Genomic DNA, 14,291 nt, shown 5'->3' with positions numbered 1-14,291 from the left:
ATTACCGATCAACGCATGGATCTTGCGATTGACGGTATTAACGATAGATGGGATCACATTGGAATAAATACTAAAATACCGAAAAACGAATTTTTGGGGGGTATAAAATTCATATTGACTTCTACATATTTTACATTTGATGACATAATTTATAAACAGACGTTTGGGACCCCTATGGGGTCACCGTTATCACCAATTATTGCAGACCTGGTTATGCAAGATCTTGAGGATACAGTTCTCAAAGCGTTGAATTTGGAATGTTTGTTTTATTTTCGTTATGTGGATGACATAATAGTGGCCACCTCTATGACTAATATGACTCAAATTGTGAATAATTTTAACAACTATCATGAAAGACTTAAATTCACGGTCGAACAAGAGGTTAACCATAGCTTGAATTTCTTAGATTTATCACTTAAAATTATTAATAACAAAATATATATAGACTGGTATCAAAAAGAAACCTTCTCAGGAAGGACGTTATCATTTTATTCAAACCACCCACTATGCCACAAAATAGGAATAATATATAACCTTGTAGACAGATGTCTATTGCTATCACATCCACTATTTTTTAATCAAAATTTGGAGTTAATTATTAATATACTCAGAAGCAATGGTTACCCTCTTGATCTGATTTTTAACAAAATTAATCATCGGATAGAACACATCATATCTAAGGGGAGCATTATAGAGAGACAGGCCAACATAAAAAGAACAAAAAGTATAAGAAATGACTCGGTCAATAAAAAATTCTTTGTCATTCCGTATATAGATGGGATCTCAGAAATGATTGTTTCCTCGGTAAAAAATAAAAATTGTATGGTAGGGTATAGATGTCTCAACAAACTGGATAATATTATTAAAGCGCAGAAAGATAAAACTAAACATCCATGCAATTCGAATGTGGTTTATAAGATCAGTTGCAATAATTGTAATGCATCTTATGTAGGCCAAACAAAGAGGCAATTGCAGACGCGAATAAAAGAACATAAAAATAATATTAGGTTGGACTCAACGAAACATTCAGTAATTTCTGAACACATAATAAATGAACATCATACTTTTAATTGGGACAATGTTAAGATCATGGACAACGAAAATAATTATTATAAAAGACTCATTTCTGAGATGCTACATATCAAGGAACAAAAAAATGGACTAAATTTAAACAAAGATACTGAGTTACTTAGCGAGTCGTATTTTGATATTTTGGATATATTAGCGAACAAGAAATAATAATAGGACAAATAGGACATTAACGAGTAAAACATAGATATTAGATCATATATAAACACGCACGCTCACCGATCAAGTAGAGTTTAAAATGAGCTGTCTTTCTGTATTGTTGGTTTGTTATGTGTCATCCTTAATAACTGTTAATAAGTAGCAAAATTATCAAGAAGAACGATGATAGGTAAGCATACTACCAATTGTAGGGGATACATATTATAATTTGGACATGCGTTGATCGGTAATTTTTTATAAATCGCAGCGCCTACGGAACGGGTTAATTTCTCGCATATTAACGATGAAACTATCCGAGATCTGAACAAAATCAGGGATCATATCGAGGCGAACATTGTTGGACAGGACGGATTGAAACACGCGTTAATTGCTCAAAAACTCTTGATTCTGAATAACTATAATTAAATTTCGATATTATGTGAATTGTAAAAATTTATATTTCAATAATTATACTGAAGAAGACCGCGTGCGGTGGAAACGTTTATAGAATGATTGTAATTTGCGTTAGTTTTAATATAATGACTGTAGTTTTATAATTTATACATGTAATAAATGGTAGTTGACTGAACATCTCGAATATTCAGCTCGATAAGTTGGCCTTATATTTATCACTTTATAAAAAATCTATTTATTGATCTGATTAGTTTGACCTTGGACAGTGTTACCAAGGTCAGAATAAAGTTACCTTAAATTTCTTAGATGTAATCCTATATTTTTTATTACATATTCTTGTAGCTTATCTCGAAGGCTTTCCAAAACACTATAATAAAATGATTTTTCATAAAGTGCTCTTTGAGTTATAAAGGTTAGAAGCTAACAATTTTTTGACATAAACTATATCTTTATAAAATATTCCATTTTCGATAATCATACGTACTTTTTTGCACAGTATAATAAGAAATCAATTTATTAAAGAAAACAGATAATTGAATATGTAATATTCAATATGCAGCAGCATACTTTTTTTATAAGCAACTGTGTTTTTTTACACCAATTCATTGGTCTCATTATTCCGTGCAAAAAAGATATGATTACCGAAAATGGAATATTTTACAAAGATATTTTATATTTTATGTCAAAAAATTGTTAGCCTTTATAAATCAAAGGGTACTCCATAAAAAATATTTTTATTAGTGTTTTGGAAAGCTCTCCAGATAAGCTACAAGAATATGTAATAAAAATTATAGGATTTCATCTAAAAAATTCAAGGTGACCTTATTCTGACCTTGGTAACGCCGTCCAAGGTCAAACTGATAAGATCAATAAATAGATTTTTTATAACTTTTGTCTGAATCTTTTTTCTGTAAAACGTATACTTTTCGAGATTTTTCAGTGTTCCGATCCTTTTTGGGACACTCTGTATATATATATATATATATATATATATATATATATATTATAATATATACACATACCTATTGATTTATTTAGCAATCTGTCTATCTATCGTACTATCTATCATCTATCGATCAACCTATCTATCTATCTATCTATCTATTGATTTATCTGTCTCTTCTCTCTTTTCTACATTGCATTTTTTTATATATGTACACGTATATAATAATTTTTTAAAAATATTGTACATTACAAAAGTAAAAATAATTAAATTTATAATCTAATAATATATAAAAATCTTTTATGAATATAATAATTACAAAGTTTTAATAGATAATTTTTTGTAATAAATAAATGATTTATTCTTATCTAAATACTGCTCTGTTTTGATAATAATAGCATTATTATGTATTCAATCTCTAAAATACTTTTATATAAATCATTACAAAGAATTATTTACTTTATAATCAATTATAATTATTATAGATAGGCCTGTTTATACACATACACAGACATATATATATATTGTGTGTAAGTGTGTGTATGTGTATAAACAGGCCTATCTATAATAATTATAATTGATTATAAAGTAAATAATTCTTTGTAATAAATGATTTATATAAAAGTATTTTAGAGATTGAATACATAATAATGCTATTATTATCAAAACAGAGCAGTAGTTAGATAAGAATATATCATATAAATCATTTATTTATTACAAAAAATTATCTACTAAAACTTTGTAATCATTATATTCATAAAAGATTTTTATACATTATTAGATTATAAATTTAATTATTTTTACTTTTGTAATGTACAATATTTTTGAAAAATTATTATATACGTGTACATATATAAAAGAATGCAATGTAGAAAAGAGAGAAGAGATAGATAGATCGATCGATAGATAGATAGATAGATAGATAGGTTGATCGATAGATGATAGATAGTTCGATAGATAAACATATTGCTAAATAAATCAATAGGTATGTGTATATATTATATATATATATATATATATATATATATATATATATATATATTGTAGGCGGATAAACGATTGTGGACAAAATAGATATTTATATAAGGAGACCGGATTAATTAGTCAGGAAAGAATCCGGATCAAATAAGGAATTATAATTAGAGTATAATGTATTTATTGCGAACTCAAGGTGCCTCTTGTCGTCCAAATATTAAATGTTCCCTTGTCTCTTCGCCGTCGCTCCGACCTCGGCGGTCCTCGATCGTAAGAGAGAGTGTGTCCAAAAAGAGAGCGTTCTCTGTATCTACCAAAAATCGCTGATACTTATATCGCTCCTAATTTCCCTAATAATCCCTTCCTATCCTACTTGAGCCAATCGCTAAGCGACAACTAACCCGTGCTCTGGTTTGTTTTCGAACGGTCGCATCTGTTATTTTCTACACGGATCAAATCTCTTATTATTCGCACACGGTAACATAAATATAAATAAATAATCGAACACGAGGACGAGACGACAAGGCGACAATAATATGATGGCGTGATACACACTCTCGAAAATAATCGCACGCCTACAGTTCGGCCATTCTGACATTTTGGCCGTCTCGGTCAAACGATAAAATAAAGCAAAATAAAATACGCAAGTCTCGATTCCACCCTTAGGGAAGTATCGCGTTGTCCGACGAACAATTTACTCGATTCTGAGTCATTATACAATGTATATACAGACGCATTTGATCGGGCGCAAATATACCAGTTATCGTTTTATTAAATCTTTCCACCTGTCCGTTTGCTCTCGGCGTGCTCACAGCGATTGATACGTGCTCTATGGCACCGGATTCCAAGTATCTCTTAAATACGTCAGATGTGAAACAAGTTCCTCTGTCCGAAATTAAACGTTTCGGTTTACTATACGCGCGGAAATATTCACAGAGATACTTTATCGATTCCTCCGATGCTGTCGACTTACGCGGGTAGAGCCGGATAAATTTAGCGAACGCGTCAATGACAACAAACAGGTGACGGCTAAACTTAAAGACAGAGTTTTTTCTAATCAAATCGTACAATGGTTTTGCCACCAATGAAAATCTCGGAATAAATTGACGAAAATAATTCACGAATCCGACGAACCTATGTACGTCCCTGATGTTACGTGGTACAGGATAATTCAAAACAGGCTCTATATTCTCGTCGGTGTCTCTCGTCGCAATCTCGCGTAAGATTTCCTTGTCCGCGACCGATAATCTCCGCGGGCGCATACTTATCGGTTGTTCATGTTTCGGTGCGATAATCATTTCGAAATCCGGCACGCACTTCTCCGCTCGAAGATTACTTAAATAACCAGATTCATAGATCTCGCAGATCTTTTCGGTTGTATCTTTATCAACGTCCGGATTAATTTTCGATTCTTCGCGTGAACATGCGGCATTGTCGTCGCATTCGATATGCATCATTTGATAGACAACACGCGCTTCTTCAGCATTCGCAATTTCGAGATCTCGTCCTAATGTTACGCGCAGCGACGGGCAATTCAAGAAATCCCTACCGAGCAAAACGCTATACGCCATCGTATTAGGAGGCACCGTATAAAATTTCATTTTCAAGCGCACGCCTTTTACCTCCAAATCGGCGTGAGCGATACCGTCAATATTTAACTGCGAGCCGTTAATTCCGCAAAACTGATCGATGCTCTCACCGGCGAGCAGACGTGAGTCGCCCCGAATTATCTCGCTTTTAATCAAACTAATTGGAGAACCCGAGTCTATTATTGCATCCACCACGTAATTATTGAACCCGTTATTCTCGTTTTCCATTATAATTTTTACGGTAATCGTATAAGGTTTTAACAACGCGACAGGTTGTACGACGTTCATCGACGCAGTTTGCGCACCATTGTTCAGCGTTTCCGGCGCTGCGGACCGACTTCGCTTCGGACACTCCCTAGCCAAATGATCCGGAGATTCGCACACATAACACACTCGCTTTGCCTGTGGTCGCACGCACTGATCCGCAGTATGTCCTGCTCCACGACACCTGTAGCACCTCGTCGAGTCTCCCCGTGTCGATGTCTCCGCTCTTCCTCCGCTAGTTGTCCTCGCTCCGTCTCCCCTCGGTCGGACGTCTGGTCTCTCTGAATGTACTCGAACCACCTTTTCGAACGCCTTCAATAATTCTCTTCTAGATTGGAAGTTCATCAGGCGCGCCTGGCTCTGCAGACGAGGATCGGTCACTCCCTCGATGATATAATCGAGGAGCTCGTCTTCCGCGATCGGTATGCGATTCGCGAGAATCACCTTCTCGTGATAATAATCACAGAACTGCTCGTCTCTCTTCCACACGCGAGCCTCAAATTCTCTCCTCAGAGTCAATTTTCCTGGTCGCAGATCGAACATTGACTCCATCTCTCGCAGAAGGTCCCCCAGGTCCAGAGTCACATGCTCGGCCCTTGAGTGAAACCAAGACAACGCACGGCCTTTCAACCGAGAGCTAATTAACACTCTCGTCGAATTATCGTCCAGCTGATACGTGCGTCTCAATAACTCCAACTGCTGCTTCCACCTCCAGAAGGTGCTATCCGTTGCGTCAAATTCAGGCAGCAACTCCTTAATTCCCCTCACACCGCCGAACGCAGAAATGACACTGCCGTTCGTTGTCGTCGGTGTGGAGGTTGCACTTCTCATTACTTCTATTTCTCGTTGAAGTAACTGCCGCTCTCTCTCCAAAATCTCTCATTTTCGACGCAGTAGCAAAAGTTCTGCCTGCATCGCGTCGTCACACTCTCTCGGTTCCGGCGTCGTCATGCTCACTCGATCCGCTAGTCTCGGGGTGTCGTCCACGGTCTCCATCTCCATAGCGTCACCTTGTTCACTGGGCGAACGCGCAGTTTCCGAATCCAGGATGTCATCCGAACAAATCGCTTGCCTCCGTTGATCGCTTAATTTCGTCCACACACCTGAGTCGTTGGTGTTCAGCCGCTGGATGAGCTCGGCCTTTGATCCTCCTAACGTCAGTCCCCTCTCGCGAAGAGCCTCCTTCATCTCGGCAATGGTAAAGTCACTTGGCTGCATCGTTGCTGTCACTCCGATTCGCTCGACTATTCGGCACACCGCGATGTCCACGATACTCACGCAACCCGACGATCACCACGCGTCAATCGTCTCCACCTGCGCGTCTCACACTCGACACGTATCGCGAACAAATCCCGAAATTGCCTGTCTCCAGTCGAATTCGCGAATCCGGATGCAACGCCTCGATCCCACTTCTGATAAACTGTAGGCGAATAAACAATTGTGGACCAAATAGATATTTATATAAGGAGACCGGATTAATTAGTCAGGAAAGAATCCGGATCAAATAAGGAATTATAATTAGAGTATAATGTATTTATTGCGAACTCAAGGTGCCTCTTGTCGTCCAAATACTAAATGTTCCCTTGTCTCTTCGCCGTCGCTCCGACCTCGGCGGTCCTCGATCGTAAGAGAGAGTGTGTCCAAAAAGAGAGCGTTCTCTGTATCTACCAAAAATCGCTGATACTTATATCGCTCCTAATTTCCCTTTTTTTTTATAGTCAGGAAATTTGCCTAAACCAAACTTCGCCGTCCTGACCCCTGAGGGAGGGTCAGGAGGCTTTGTGGTGGATTCCCGCCCGTAGTATCCCGAGGGACTATCGGGCGGGGGACCGACCTAAAACCTGACTGAAGCCCCTGGTCGTATGGGTATTGTCCACCGCGGAACCGCGTTTGCATTACTTCACGGTGGACACCCGACCGGCGTCCTAAGGTAGGACACATCCCCCGGAAGGATACTACAGGTATCCCCCCGGAGAGGACATTCCCTTGCCCCGAAAGGGCATCGGAGGGAGCCGGGCTACTAGCTCCCCCCGGACTTCCCTGGGTCGACGTGCCATGGGATCGGGGCCCCCACCCCTCTCCCTGCCGAACCCGGTAAGTGAGACGGCCGCAGCCGCCCACCCCACACTTAGACGTCACGGGACGTTACAAAGACCAAAATGCACGACACATGTACACAACCACAATGAGACTTAATAAGGGCCACAGGCCCAGCCCTCTAGGGGCCCACAATTAAGGCACATGGCCATCCACAATAAAGGTGGGAGAAGATGTAATTCCCACCTGTAACAAAAGACAACAAGAAACTAAGACGAACATAAACTTGGCGCGAGTGAAGAGGCCGCGGAGTCACCTCTCGGTAGCCCCCCCGACACTCATCACCCATCGCCGCAACCTACAACGTGAACTTGGCGGGGCAAGGAGACCACGGAGTCACCTTTCGGCAACCTCCCCGGAACCCCTCGCACCCGCCGCTACACACTACGACAAACAGAGGACAAAACCAACACTAAACATCGGGGGCAGAACTACAGCCCGGGACAGGGGAGCCACCTTTCAGCGATCTCCTCCGCCCCCGGCTGCAGTCCACCCTCGTCCATTCCGAGCTCGCAAGCCCCCCATCAGGGCGCCCCGGAGCTTGCGCGCGCTCAGCGGAAGGCGTACCCTCCCGACGCCTCTTGGGAGGGACGCGCACGCGAGCGCAGGCCATTGACCCACAGCGATGTCCCGCTGGCTTTCCCCTCGAACCGCACGAAAAACATCGGGGCGGCGCCACACAATCGGCCGCCCTATGACCCGAGCAACCACACCGGTAACATAGGCCGCTTCGATCCGCATCGGCGCCACAGTTGTTGGCTGAATGGCCAAACTCGTGACACCGATAGCACTGGAGAGGGCGGCGAGCCAGATGACTGACATCTAGCGTCGTCCACCCCCCCTCCAAAGTAAGCCTTTTCGCGACCAGCAACCTACGTGCCACTCTAGCGGGGCAACGGATCCACATTGTCCCCATACCTGATCCTGAAAATAACCTAATCTTACCGGCTTTTAGGTCTTCAGCCCGACATCCCCCAAACAAAGCTATCTCCTCCAAGATCTTCTCACGCTTCGCAAAGACCATTGACCCCCTCAGACGGATGTCTTCCATCCGAGAGGGGCGACCAACTCGGACATCCCCCGCTTCAGAGAAAGCTTCCCTCAGCTTGAGCGCGAAAGCATCCGCTTTTGTAGCCGACTCCTTACCAGGGACTGACAGCAAGATACTGCCAGTTACCCCTGTCCTCATCCGCATTGTACCAATGCCCAATTCCTTCAGGTCGACCTTCGCTTTGGCCTCCGAAAGGATCGAGGCATACGACTTACCCTGTCCCCCCCTCCCGATTGTCAGTGAAATCACCGACGTAGAGGAAGGGGGAGGAATTCGGCTCTTCTTCTTTGGAGCGGAAGTGCCCGAAGAAGGGATCCCCCTAGCAGAGGATCCCCTATGACGACGACGACGTCCCCCCCTTGCACTAGCCCCGGGGGCAGAGGCATCCACCGAAGCCTCTGCAAGAGCAGAGGCGGCGGAGCCCCCGGCCACGGGACCAGCCGATGGCCCACGAGGACCGACAACGCTTGCCCCGGGCGCACGCTTGGGGGTCACTTCCGGGGAAGAGTCCCCAGCCCGCCCAGTGAGCAAAGGCTTTTTTTTTTTTTTTTTTTTTTTTATAGTGAGGAAATTTGCTTTAACCAACAAACCGTACCGACTGGGTCCTGAGGGAGGACCCAGAAGGCGTGTGGGGGATTCTCCACCTCAGAAGGAGGTGGCTTGACCCAAACCTAAAACCTCACTGAAACCCTTGCCTTGACGGGTATTGTCCACCGGGAACCGCTTTCGCATAAACTTCCAGTGGACACCCTCGGCCATGACCCCTTTCGAGGCTCTTCCCCCTGGAAGAAGGTGGTGTTTCCTCCAGGAACACACTTCCCGTGCACTCTCTCCCTACCTGGGAGAGGGCAGCAAGAGGGAGCCGGGTTCCGAACCCCCTCTCTTCGTCCCAGGGACAGCGTGCAATGAGATTGGAGCCCTCACTCCTCACTCGTGCCGTCCCCGACGGAGGCGGTGAAAACCGCCCGACAATAAACACAAGACGTCACATGGACATCACCAGACTGAGACGTCACCAGGACATCACAAAACTAGAACACGGTGCACAAAACATGTACACAACCACAATCGTGACCAAACTGAGTAAGGGCCACAGGCCCAGCCCACAGAGGGCTAACATAAAAGGCGCAAAGGCTGAACCACATTGAGTGGGTGAAAGGATGGTATTTCACCCACGACAAGAGACAACGAGGTTGACTAATGACAACACTAAAAACCACAAACAGAGAGCGTAACCGTACCTGCCAGTTCCGATTAAGGAACAAATTGCAGGCCGCAGCTCCCATAATCCACAGTGTGCTAGGACAAGGACTAGGACAGAGAGCGTAACCGGACCTACTTACCTCCCGCAAAGGAGGACGAGTGCAGGCCGCAGCTCCCATAACCACATTAGACGTGACTAACGTACAGACATTGAGGAGGTCGAGGGAACCGCGAGGTCACCTAGCGGCGCCCCCGGCGATCCCTCGCCCTCCGAAACACGCATCGCCTCCGGAGACCCACCCACAGGGGAGGGCCCACCGAGACGCCGACGACCTTGAGGGAAGGAGCGCTCACCAGCCCTCCATAAACCTTTAGGAGGAATGATCCTCCTTGCGCAGGCCCCGGAACCAGCCCTGTGCTGTGAAGGCTTACCGGCCCTCTTGCACGCCAAACAAAGGGGCGGCGCCACACATCCGGCTGCCATATGTCCCTTCTGGCCACATCGGTAGCAGCAACCGCTGCAGTCCGCCTCCGACTCGCACCTATTGGCCGTGTGGCCAAACGCGAGGCACCTAAAACATTGCAGAGGGCGGCGAGCGAGTGACGTGACCGTCAACTTTTACCACCCCCCGCTCAATGAGATGCTCCCGGCCCTGACCAGCTTGCGCGCAGCCACGGCCGGGCAGCGAAGCCATACAGTGCCCACCTCGGAGTTGGGGAACAATCGGATGTCCCCCATCCTCACTTCACTCGCCTCACAGCCGGAAGCCGACACTACCTCCGAAAGGATATCCTCCTTTGTGATGAGGGCCATCAGCCCTCTCAGTCTGATCTCTTCCATGCGAGAGGGACGACTAACCTTGACTCCTTCCTTGGTAGAGAAGTTCACCTCCCTCAGCTTGGACGCCAACTCGTCCGCCAATCTTGAAGAGTCTCTTCCTTGGACGGACAGCAGGATGCTGCCCGTCGCCCCACGACGAAGACGCATCGACTTGATGCCCAATTTGGGCGGATCAACGTACTGCTTAGCCTCACGGAGAACCGAGGCATATGTTCTCTCGCGCTCCTCCCCCCCCCACCGCACCGACCGTCAGCGAAACCACCGACGACAAGGGGAGAGAGGGAGGCACACGCCTCTTTTTCCCTCCGCGAGCTGGAGCGCTCGCCGCAGCACCATCAGAAGCAGGCCCCGAGCGACGACGACGACGCCGACGACCACGACCACCATCTACAGCCCCGCGCCCGGAGGCATCCGCCGAGACCTCCGCAAAAGCGGAAGTAGCAGAGCCCCCAAGAGCGGGAAACCGCATCGGTGCAGCCGCACCACCAACTCTTCGCTGCACGGGCGCACGCATGGGCGTCGCTCCAAGAAGAGCGGGCCCAGCCCGCCCCGCAAGCTCCGACCTCAAAGAGGCCACGACGATTGACGCAATGTCGCCCCTCAAGTCGTTAATACGACGATCAATAAGGGACGACACCGCCGCCACCGTGACCGGACAGTCCTCCCGCTGCCGCTCAGCAACGAACTCCGGGGATCCGCCGGCTTGGTCCAAAGAAGAAGAGCGAGCTCGCCGCTTCCTCTTTCTCCTCTTCCCGGTACTCGGAGAGTAGCGTGACTCCACTCCCGGCAATACAGCCCGAAGTGAAGCCAGCTCCTCCCTTGTACTCTGCAATTGGGTCTCGAGGGCTGAAATTCTCAGCCTGAGACCCTGGTTAGCGCTGCGTAGAGCATCCATCCCAGGGTCAGCATCCGTCGAGACCCTCGTGATGAGCTCCTCGATTACACCACCCAGCTTCATCGAAGAAGTCCGAAGCTCCCTGGCAAGGAGATCCTCGATGCCATGCACTCCGGCCAACTTCTCCACTTGGGTAGTAAACGTACCCGCAAGTTTACTGAGCTCAGGGGCGGTCTTACCCCTGAGCGCCGCCTTGTACGCCTCCTCTGAAGGCGCGTTCTCCCGCCCTACCGCGGTGAGCATCGGGCCCAAGGATGGGTCCAGCACCCTCCGCAGGTCTGCGAGTTGTAACTCCACGCGAGTCGCCTCATTGAGCCGCTCCTTGGCCTCTGCGAGACCCGCGTAGTCGCCCGTGGTCTTTGGACGACCCCTGCCGCGCGCGCCGCTCTTACCTGAAAGGTCCGCAGCACTTTCCTTGGGAGGGTACTGCTTCCTTCCCTTGAGAATCCTTTCGTCGTGGACCCTCCACGTTGGATCTCTCTCCTCAGCCTCGTCCTCCGAAAACGGCGAAGGGAGCGACACGAAGGTGAGGTCTCCCCCAGCCTCCTCGTCGTCGCTCGCCCCACGTATCCTCTCCGGAGATGGGAAAGGTCCCTCGCCGCTGACTTCAGGCTCGTCCAAGCACTCCTCGGTACCGCACGAGGGACACTTATGGACAAAGTCCCAGCGTTCCCTCGAGCACCAGCACTTGGTAACGCGCACCTCACAATGCTTGAGGAGTACCCGATACTCCTCAAGCTCGCTGCACCTGGAATCGACCCGTGCAAGCAGTTTCCTAACATACTTAGGATCGATTCCGTCATCTCGCACCATGAGGCCCTCGTAAGCTCTACGAGTCCTCTCGATGTCCTTCCTCGGCACTGTCGCTGTCCAGTCCGCAGCCCCAGCCGGCAAAACTGCGGACGACCTGTCGTCTGTTGACGACGAGGAGGGAGCCAGGCCTACACCCTCCCCACGCCGGTTCCTGGTATCCGACTCCAGGACGTCAGCTGTCTTCTTATTGTCCATTCCCATCTGAAAAAAGAAGAAGTTGGTTTTTTCTGTCGGGGGTTTTCCTTCCCCTTAGGAGGTTGCCTTACTCGGCTAACGGGGCCTCCCCCCCGGGTGTTATCTTCGGTGTTTTCCTTCACCTAGTGCAGTGGACAAGTCCTTTTTAGGGCCTGCACGCCCATCACGCCCCATTCATCCTTCGCACACACTCCAGCTCGGGTACCTCGGGATTGCGACACCCGTACACTACAGGGATGAGTCTGTAGTGCCCCTGAGGGAAGTGAGCAAAGGCTTAATGTTAGCCAACACGGCTGCGGATATGTCGACCCTAAGGTCGGCAAAACGCCTGTCCAATATGGACGACAGGTCCGCCATAGTGACGGGATGACTCCCAGCCAAAACCGTCCCTGCTACCACCTGTCCCGATGGCGATCCCGGGGATGATGCCGGACAAGGTCGCTTCCTTGCTCCCCTGTCGCCAAAGAAGTATTCCGCTTCCAACTGCGGAATGGCCGCCCGAAAGCTCGCCATCTCCGCCTCAACCCTATCTCGATCGCGCTCCAAAGCCGCGATCCGATCCCGCAGTCCCAGGTTCTCGGTCCTCAGTGCCTCAGTCTGTGGATCCGTTTCAGCGACGATTCGCTTGGCCATCTCGTCGAAAATACCCACAAGCCTCATTGAAGACACCCGAAGATCCCTGGCCACGACCTCATCGAGACCAGTGACATCGGATGCCTTCTCCACTTGTGTGGCAGACAACCCGGCCAACCTCCGGAGCTCCAAATTGGTGACTCTCACAAGGTTGGACCTAAAGACCTCATCCGAGGGGATATTTTCTCTTCCCACTGCGGTGAGGTTTGGTCCTAAACTAGGATCCAAAAGTCTATTGAGATCCTTCAAAAGGACCTCCTGCCTTTCTGCACGTAAGACACGCTCCTTGGCTTCCGCGATATTTACATAGTCCCCCGTTGTTTTGGGGCGACCACGCTTAGTGCTTCCGGCACACTTACCTCCAGTTTTTTTGCGGGGGTACTGCTTCCTTCCAGTTAGCAGCCGCTTGTCCAACACCTGGAAGTCTGCGTCTCTCCCATCGTCCTCCGGTGAACTCGGCGAGGAGACCGTGATGAAGCTCACCCCCGGTTCACACTCACCGTCACTTTCACCACGAATCTTTTCCGGCGAGGGAATCTCTGAAGAAGAGACCCTTCCCGACTCCCCGGACCCACTCACCTCTGAGTCACTTAACTCAATAGGGTCGAAAGACCGCACACACTTATGTAAATGGCAAAATGGTGATTCGCCATTCACACAATCCAGCAAAAACTTCTCGGTGTGCTTGGCAAGCCGAATGTACGCACCGAGAAACCGAAACTCGCGTATGTCCTTGTCCCGGAGCAAACGGTGAATGTCGACCACGAGTTCCCTCGGGTCGACACCCCGCTCCAAACCCTCCAAAGTTGTTGTCAGCTCAATGAGCTGATCCTCAACTTCGTCCATGTCCAGCTCACACGGCACTGTCACATATCCATCCGCGGACCCAGCCGGCAAATCCGCGGACGACCTGTCGTCAGATGACGACGAGGAGGGAGCCAGGCCTACACCCCCCCCCCACGCCGGTTCCTGGTATCCGATCCCAGGACGATCGCTTCTTCTTTGGAACTATCCATGTCTGAAAAAGAAGAAATTGGTTTTTTCTGTCGGGGGTTTTCCTTCCCCTTAAAAGGTTGCCTTACTCAGCTAACGGGGCCTCCCCCCCGGGTGTTATCTTCGGTGTTTTCCTTCACCTAGTGCAGTGGACAAGT

The 14,291-nt window shown here is 47.7% G+C and overlaps 1 pseudogene; it reads right to left on the bottom strand.

Moving 5' to 3' along the window:
- Positions 1 to 4,297: 4,297 nt before the first annotated feature.
- On the bottom strand, positions 4,298 to 6,695 carry LOC146721782 (uncharacterized; annotated as a pseudogene).
- Positions 6,696 to 14,291: the final 7,596 nt, after the last annotated feature.

This window comes from Nylanderia fulva, unplaced genomic scaffold (genome assembly GCF_048542155.1).
Source record: "Nylanderia fulva isolate GAGA-0341 unplaced genomic scaffold, ASM4854215v1 Scaffold411, whole genome shotgun sequence".
Classification (NCBI taxonomy): Eukaryota; Metazoa; Arthropoda; class Insecta; order Hymenoptera; family Formicidae; genus Nylanderia; species Nylanderia fulva.
Note: the sequence above shows the minus strand (reverse complement) of the source record. Positions and strands in the feature narration are given on the sequence as shown.